This window comes from Lycorma delicatula, chromosome 3 (assembly GCF_047948215.1).
Source record: "Lycorma delicatula isolate Av1 chromosome 3, ASM4794821v1, whole genome shotgun sequence".
Taxonomy (NCBI): domain Eukaryota; kingdom Metazoa; phylum Arthropoda; class Insecta; order Hemiptera; family Fulgoridae; genus Lycorma; species Lycorma delicatula.
The window spans coordinates 194,733,744-194,741,445 of record NC_134457.1 but is presented as its reverse complement, the minus strand read 5'-3'; the positions used below and the strand labels follow the sequence as shown (position 1 = coordinate 194,741,445).

General features: G+C 29.8%; 1 pseudogene; it reads right to left on the bottom strand.

The window, feature by feature from the left end:
• Positions 1-423: 423 nt before the first annotated feature.
• LOC142320772 (protein toll-like) lies at positions 424-6,485 on the bottom strand (annotated as a pseudogene).
• Between the last annotated feature and the right edge of the window lie 1,217 nt (positions 6,486-7,702).

Here is a 7,702-nt window from a genome sequence, read left to right as displayed (position 1 = left end):
AGAAATTTTACAATTATGTATCATTTAAGTTCTAAAATGAGCTTATCGTATTTTATTACTTACATAGACAATTATTATTTTAAAATCAGTCTTAAAATAAATTTTAGTTGCAAATTACAAGAATATATCTCATATTTTTAACTTATAGTCAGGTTTAATTTATCCATTAGCAGATTGACAATATAAAATTTAAAAAAGTATACTTTATGCCTATACTAAAAACGTGGCTTATCATAAATATATCATATAAAAAATTATGACTTGCAGAACTAAATAATAAATTACTATACATATGTAATAAATTAGATCTAACTAACATTAAGTAAAATTTTTCTTTCTTTTATTTTTGTTTATATTTGTACAAATGATTAAATCTAAAATTCCTAAGGTTCATCTATAAATAAAACTTAAAAAGTTGTTTAATCTAATTCCTATCTTAGATTTTAAACTCTATATGAGCAACATTCTCTAAATGATGTACGTTACTTATTTTTAATTTATTTGAGAATTATGGTACCTAAACACTAAATACTATGCGCACTGACTTATGATTTCTGACCATTTTGTTTAAACGATGGTGTTTGGTCAATGAAACTGTTTGCTGGTGGGGATGAATTAGGAACTGAATCTTTTATGAGATCATCTTTATCGATACTTAGTACCGGTATATTTTGCTGCCTTGTTAAATTTCTTTGGAAAAGAGGTGGTATATTCCTTTTGATAAGTCGGTAGGATGAGGTAAAGTAAATCGAAGCTTATCCCAAAACCAAGGTCACCCCATTTTAGGTATGTGCTCATTGATACATATGCTTTAAGTTCAGGATCTAAATTATCAGCCGGGCCAACATCACCGTAAAGTATGACAATTACTCTTGCTCTTCCCATACTCAACGCTTGGGAATGTGCTGTTTTGAATTCCATTTTCCCCCAAACACTTTCTAGAAAGTTAGGTGACAACACAACAATAGTTCTACGTGAATATTCAACTGACCGTGCTATTTGACTTGGTATATAATCACCTATAATCCAATCTCTATAATGTAAATGTAACTTAAATTTAGGGGTGCCATTCTCCAGCCCTGGAACCAAATGTTTTATCGCAAAATCTTCATCTCGGTGAGAATAACTTATGAAACCATCATACAGCTTATCACGATCTAGTTCATCTTCAGTAACAAGCCAAAGAAACATCTGATGTGCATAAAGCCAAACTTTTATTTCTTGATTATATCGATAGTAGAGAGCTATAAGAAGACCTACTATGAGCCCAAGAATGCTAATAATAATTATTACGCCTGCTGTAGATGTGGGACAAATTTCATTTACTGTTAATTCTGATATAGATTTTCCTCCCAAGCAAGTTACATTATTCAGATTGTCGATCTGAAATATAAAAACAATAGACAGATTAATAATCATATTTAAAAGATATTAAGACAGAAAAAATCTTGTAAATTAAGAAGTCATTTAATAAAAATTAAGTTAATCAAATGAATTATATATCGCTATAAATCTTAGTTATTTTCAAAAGATATATTTTGTGATTTTTAAATAATTTTTAAAATTATTCTTTATAAAAAAAAAACATATACTTACTAGAAGTCATCCACAAAGGACATTAAAGTTCGGTTTTTAGTGGTCAGTTTGTGACCATTTTAGGAGATTCTACGTTTTACTAATGTAAAATCATTTTACATTTATAAAACTTCCTATGCGTGCACTGACTTATGATTTCTGCTGATTTTGGCTAACCATTTTGTATAATTGATTGTGTACTCGATAAAAATGTTTACCGGTGGGGATAAATTAGGATCTCAACCTTTTATGAAATCATCTTTATACTTTAAACCGGTGTATTTTGCTGCCTTGTTAAATTTCTTTGGAAAAGAGATATTTCTAGGCAGTGTATGTTTCTATTTGAACTCTCCATATGTGCCATAGGCTTGGGGTTCATGTCTAAGCCAGCTATAAATTTTGAAAAACTGTACCTATAAAGCAGCTTGTCGTGATTGACTGACTTGACTGATAACTGATTTATCAATGCCCAACAAAAACTAGTGAAGATAAATTAATGAAAAATTGTATTCAAGTTTTTTTTATACTGTGTAAGTGCACATTAAGAAAGGATTTTTTTAAATTCTGGGTTTAAAGGGTTAAAATGGAGTACAATGAAATTTTTACTATTTTTTTAATTTCTCAGTAACAAATGAAGATATCAACTTGATTTTTGGCACGTGAACTTATGTGTGTGTGTGTAATAATCTTCATGTGAATATCTAAAAACCAATTTTTAGATTTTTTGCAAAGGGATGAAGAAAGTTAAAAAATTTTGAAAAATGATTCCAAATTTTTCCCATTTCTGATTAGACAATATATTATAATAGTAGATTTGGGCTTGCAATTATTCTTCAGATAATTTCTAAAGATCATTTTTGGTGTTTTTTTTATTTTTGATTTTTTAAGGGATTTGTTCGTGTACTATTGGTAGCTCAACCAATAGCCACGGTTACTGTAGTGCGACCCAGCTGGCTGCACCTGCCTCCATTTACTTGGCCAAAAAACACTTAAGAAAAATAAGAAACAAAATATGATAACCTCCTAGTGGTGTTTGTAGGGTAATACTAAGAACCAGACTAAATATGGATGGATATAACTACTATTTTTAAGATGAAGGCTGACTATTTTGAAACCCACACTCTTCAAATCGCTCAGAGTTTTGGGTCCTGTACTGACTAAACTGTGCTTTGAAGAAATTTACCTACCATATAATGATATTTTTTTGTAAACTGAACGAGGTTTAAGTTTTATTTATCAGTATTATTCTCGCAAGCATGAGGATATCGAAGCACATTGGGGGTCCTGGCTAGACGATTGGGTAAGAAAAGTGAGCCCTGACCAGCTAGTTTTTTTTTTTTACATAATCTTATTCCAACTTATACCCGAGTAAATAATTGCAGTTAATTTATTCAGTCCAGTAAAAATGATGGTGTCTTTTCTTAATTTGAAGTTTTAGTCCAGTACCTTTGATTTCCTACATTAACTAATGTAAGAATTCAATTTTTATTTTAAGTACATTTTCATGAAATTCAGTAAATTTCAATATACTGTTATAAAATATTTCTCCAGACTAAAGGAAATATTTATTAAATATAAGGGTTCATTATGAATTTGTGTAATTTTTAATTACTGATATGGTGATACGATCCCAAATCTATTGGTTCTTAATGTTTAGAGACTATAACTGACTCTACTTCATTTTATAATGGTTATTTTTTTATTTGACTTTTTTCTGGGTGAAAAATGCTTCGGCATTATCGTCACCTGAATTTTATACTGATGAGTCGATTCTGTTCTCATATGCAATATTTTGATCAAGTTTTATGTAAATCAGATCAAACTATGAAAAAACATCCCCTGTTACCATCTTTCTCTATTTCATCACATTCTGTTTTCAAATAAAGTTTTGTTTTTATTAAGTATTTTTAGTAACTGTAATTATTGTGATAGTTTCAGGAAAGACTTCTTACATTTCTGGCCTCAGAAAATATCCATTATAATTTTTTTTTTGTGTAAATTTACCTTAATGTTTGGTTTTGAAGTAGCTGAATGATACATATTCAATATCCAGTGTTTATTTTCAGAAGTTTTATGACAAATCTGTGTCGATTACCACCGACAGTACGATTAAGAAATTTATTCCCTCTTGGTTATATCAGTCAAGAAATGTCAAGGCTAATCCACCCTTTGTTTTCCTCATTCATTGATCAGGGAAAGTCATCATACAAAACTTATTGTACCGATAATGTTCAATAAAAATTATGTATATGTGAAATTTTGAAATCTAATGAATGAGATGACCTTCATATTTCATCAGTAATGATTTGTCTAACCTTACAAAATTTCAGTGTTGATTTCTTGCTTCAGTTCTTTAATACAAGAAAAGATCATTCAAAACAATCTCTTTTCAGTCTGATAAATTTCAGTGTAGCTTTATTGAATATGTTTTATTAATTCTCACATTTTATTTATAAATATTCTTATCACCATATACTTTACCTATATAAATTTTTATAGTGTGAATTTTTCTTGCGTTAAAATTTAATTACAATTCATGTTTGGCCAAATTTTTTTATATTTTCAATAAATATTAAAATTATATTGTATTGTATTAAAATATTATATTGTTGAGCTAAACGGGAAGTAATTGAATTATCTAATTGGTGGAAGCATAACCAACAAGTGTAAATGTTATTTTCTTTCTAAACAGCTTTCATTTTATACAAAATTTCTAATTTCTCTCAACTTAGTTGCTTTTAATTATTCAAAATTTAATTTTATGATTCTCACATTGCCTTTTATTTGGAGTGAAGACAAGTATTTCGTTTTTCTTAGACAAGTTTTTTTCTTAACTTTTTTAGAAACGTAGTTTTATACCATTTTTTTTTTTGTCTTCAGTCATTTGACTGGTTTTATGCGGCTCTCCAAGATTCCCTATCTAGTGCTAATCGTTTCATTTCAGTATACCCCCTACATCCTACATCCCTAACAATTTGTTTACGTATTCCAAACGTGGCCTGCCTACACAATTTTTTCCTTCTACCTGTCCTTCCAATATTAAAGCAACTATTCCAGGATGCGTTAGTATGTGGCCTATAAGTCTGTCTCTTCTTTTAACTATATTTTTCCAAATGCTTCTTTCTTCATCTATTTGCCGCAATACCTCTTCATTTGTCACTTTATCCACCCATCTGATTTTTAACATTCTCCTATAGCACCGCATTTCAAAAGCTTCTAATCTTTTCTTCTAAGATATTCCGATTGTCCAAGCTTCACTTCCATATAAAGCGACACTCCAAACATACACTTTCAAAAATTTTTTCCTGACATTTAAATTAATTTTTGATGTTAACAAATTATATTTCTGACTGAAGGCTCGTTTCGCTTGTGCTATTTCGCCTTTTATATCGCTCCTGCTTCGTCCATCTTTAGTAATTCTCCTTCCCAAATAACAAAATTCTTCTACCTCCATAATCTTTTCTCCTCCTATTTTCACATTCATTGGTACATCTTTGTTATTTCTAATACATTTCATTACGTTTGTTTTGTATTTGTTTATTTTCACGCAATAGTTGTTGCGTAGGACTTCATCTATGCCGTACATTGTTTCTTCTTTTTCTTCTTTTTACTCTCGGCTAGAATTACTATATCATCAGCAAATCGCAGCATCTTTATCTTTTCACCTTGTACTGTTACTCTGAATCTAAATTGTTCTTTAACATCATGAACTGCTAGTTCCATGTAAAGATTAAAAAGTAACGGGGACAGGGAACATCCTTGTCGGACTCCCTTTCTTATTACGGCTTCTTTCTTATGTTCTTCAATTGGTAACTGTTGCTGTTTGGTTCCTGTACATGCTAGCAATTGTTCTTCTATCCCTGTATTTGAACCATAATTTTTTTAAAATGCTGAACATTTTATTCCAGTCTACGTTATCGCATGCTTTTTCTAGGTCTATAAACGCCAAGTATGTTGGTTTGTTTTTCTTTAATCTTTCTTCTACTATTAATCTGAGGCCTAAAATTGCTTCCCTTGTCCCTATACTTTTCCTTAAACCAAATTGGTCTTCTCCTAACCCTTCTTCCACTCTCCTCTCAATTCTTCTGTATAGAATTCTAGTTAAGATTTTTGATGCATGACTAGTTAAACTAATTAGTTAAACTGTATTCTGTATTCTTCACATTTATCTGCCCCTGCTTTCTTTGGCATCATGACTATAACGCTTTTTTTGAGGTCTGACGGAACTTTTTCATAAATATTACACACCAGCTTGTATAATCTATCAATCGCTTCCTCACCTGCACTGCGCAGTAATTCTACAGGTATTCCGTCTATTCCAGGAGCCTTTCTGCCATTTAAATCTTTTAATGCTCTCTTAAATTCAGATCTCAGTATTGTTTCTCCCATTTCATCCTCCTCAACTTCCTCTTCTTCCTTTATAACACCAATTTTAGTACAATTTGTCTAATTACTGTATTTTATAGTCAACAAGTGTGAAAATCATTAAATAAAATATTTATTATTAAATGTGCAATCATTATGGCTATACTTAAAATAATTTATTCTGATACTTACTGTTATATTAGGCGATAAGCCGGTCAAAGTTATTTGTGAAATGTTATTTGAGGGAAGTGGTAAAGTCGTGATATACTTGAAACCTTCATCTAATTCTAGTAGCAGTGATGATAAATAATTTTTTGCTAAATATAGCTCAGTATGATTAACATTTTTATATGATTTAGTGTAGAATTGTAATATTCCAAGAAGAAAGTTTCGAGGGGAAAGTTTTTATCCTTAGTTCAGTGCAATCGATAATCAATCCTTCCTCTTGCGGGCGGTAGAAACATTTCCATTCTTTTGGACATTTAGTACTAGATTCGTTTATTATTTTGACTTAATTTACATGTTAGAAGTTTTGATGGCACCATATTCCAGTACAAACCTTCTAATTGCTTTGGTCCAGAACATGTTATTTGATTATTTGAAATGATATCAATCAAATAATATTAGCTTCTGGTGTTAGAGTTCCCTCAAAAAACTTTTTAAGGTGATAATTTCTACTGTCACATAATAATGGATTTCCAATCAGATTAATTCTAGCACTATGATTATCTAATGTTTTGTAATGGTGTGAAGTTGATGAATTCGATTCATATTGTGCAAGTGCCAGTAATTCCATCGGCTGAAGATCAATCACTGAAATATTGTTGTATGATAAATCAACTGTTACATAATTCATTGAGCGAAAATGAAGATCATTAGCCTAAAAAAAATTATAATTTAACGTAAATATGTTAATTTATAACAAAATAGTTTATTAATATTAAAATATGACATAGAAAGATCTTCAGTCAGAGAAATATATTTATAATAGTAGTGACAACCACAACCTTATGAACCACCAGATGGTAATTAACACAAGACTGTTAAATTGGAGCCATGAGAAAGCAAATAATGCCCTCTACAACACAGGAAGTATTTCAGTTCTCAAATCATCTTCATTAAATAGTACTGATGTTATAACAAGTTACTAATGTTTTATTCTTAACTATATACATTTTATAATATTTGGCTAAGAACACATTATCCTGGTACGATAAGCGCTAATTACATTTTAAAGTGAGTTGTTGTTTTATTGAATAGTATTAAAATTGATAAATCGCTATTTAAATAAAAGATATTTACCAAAGCTATATTGCTTTCCCCACATCAACAACCAACTCTATGATCTTTTAAGGAAAAATAATACTTTTTATATTGCGCCTACTTGTGTGCTCACAGTTTATTGTTTTATCTAATTATATATAAAGGATTATTTCTGTCGCTTAATTACTAATGTCAATATTGCATTCAGTGTATATCTATTTTATTGCCAACTCTAATAAAAAATTCACTAGGTGATTCATAACTATCTCTGCTCATCTGTCATACCCTTATTCTTTAGCATTTTGATTTTATATTTTCTGTATACGCAGTTTATTGTTTAATCTGTTCTAAAAATTTTAAGTATTAAGTTTGTTTTATCTTTTGTAATACTTATTTAAACATTGACATCTGGATAATTTATCTTTTAATTTAATTCACTTTCTTAGTTAAAAAAAGAAGTAGGGTTATGTTTTTAACTGACCAAGGCTTAGCTTTACAG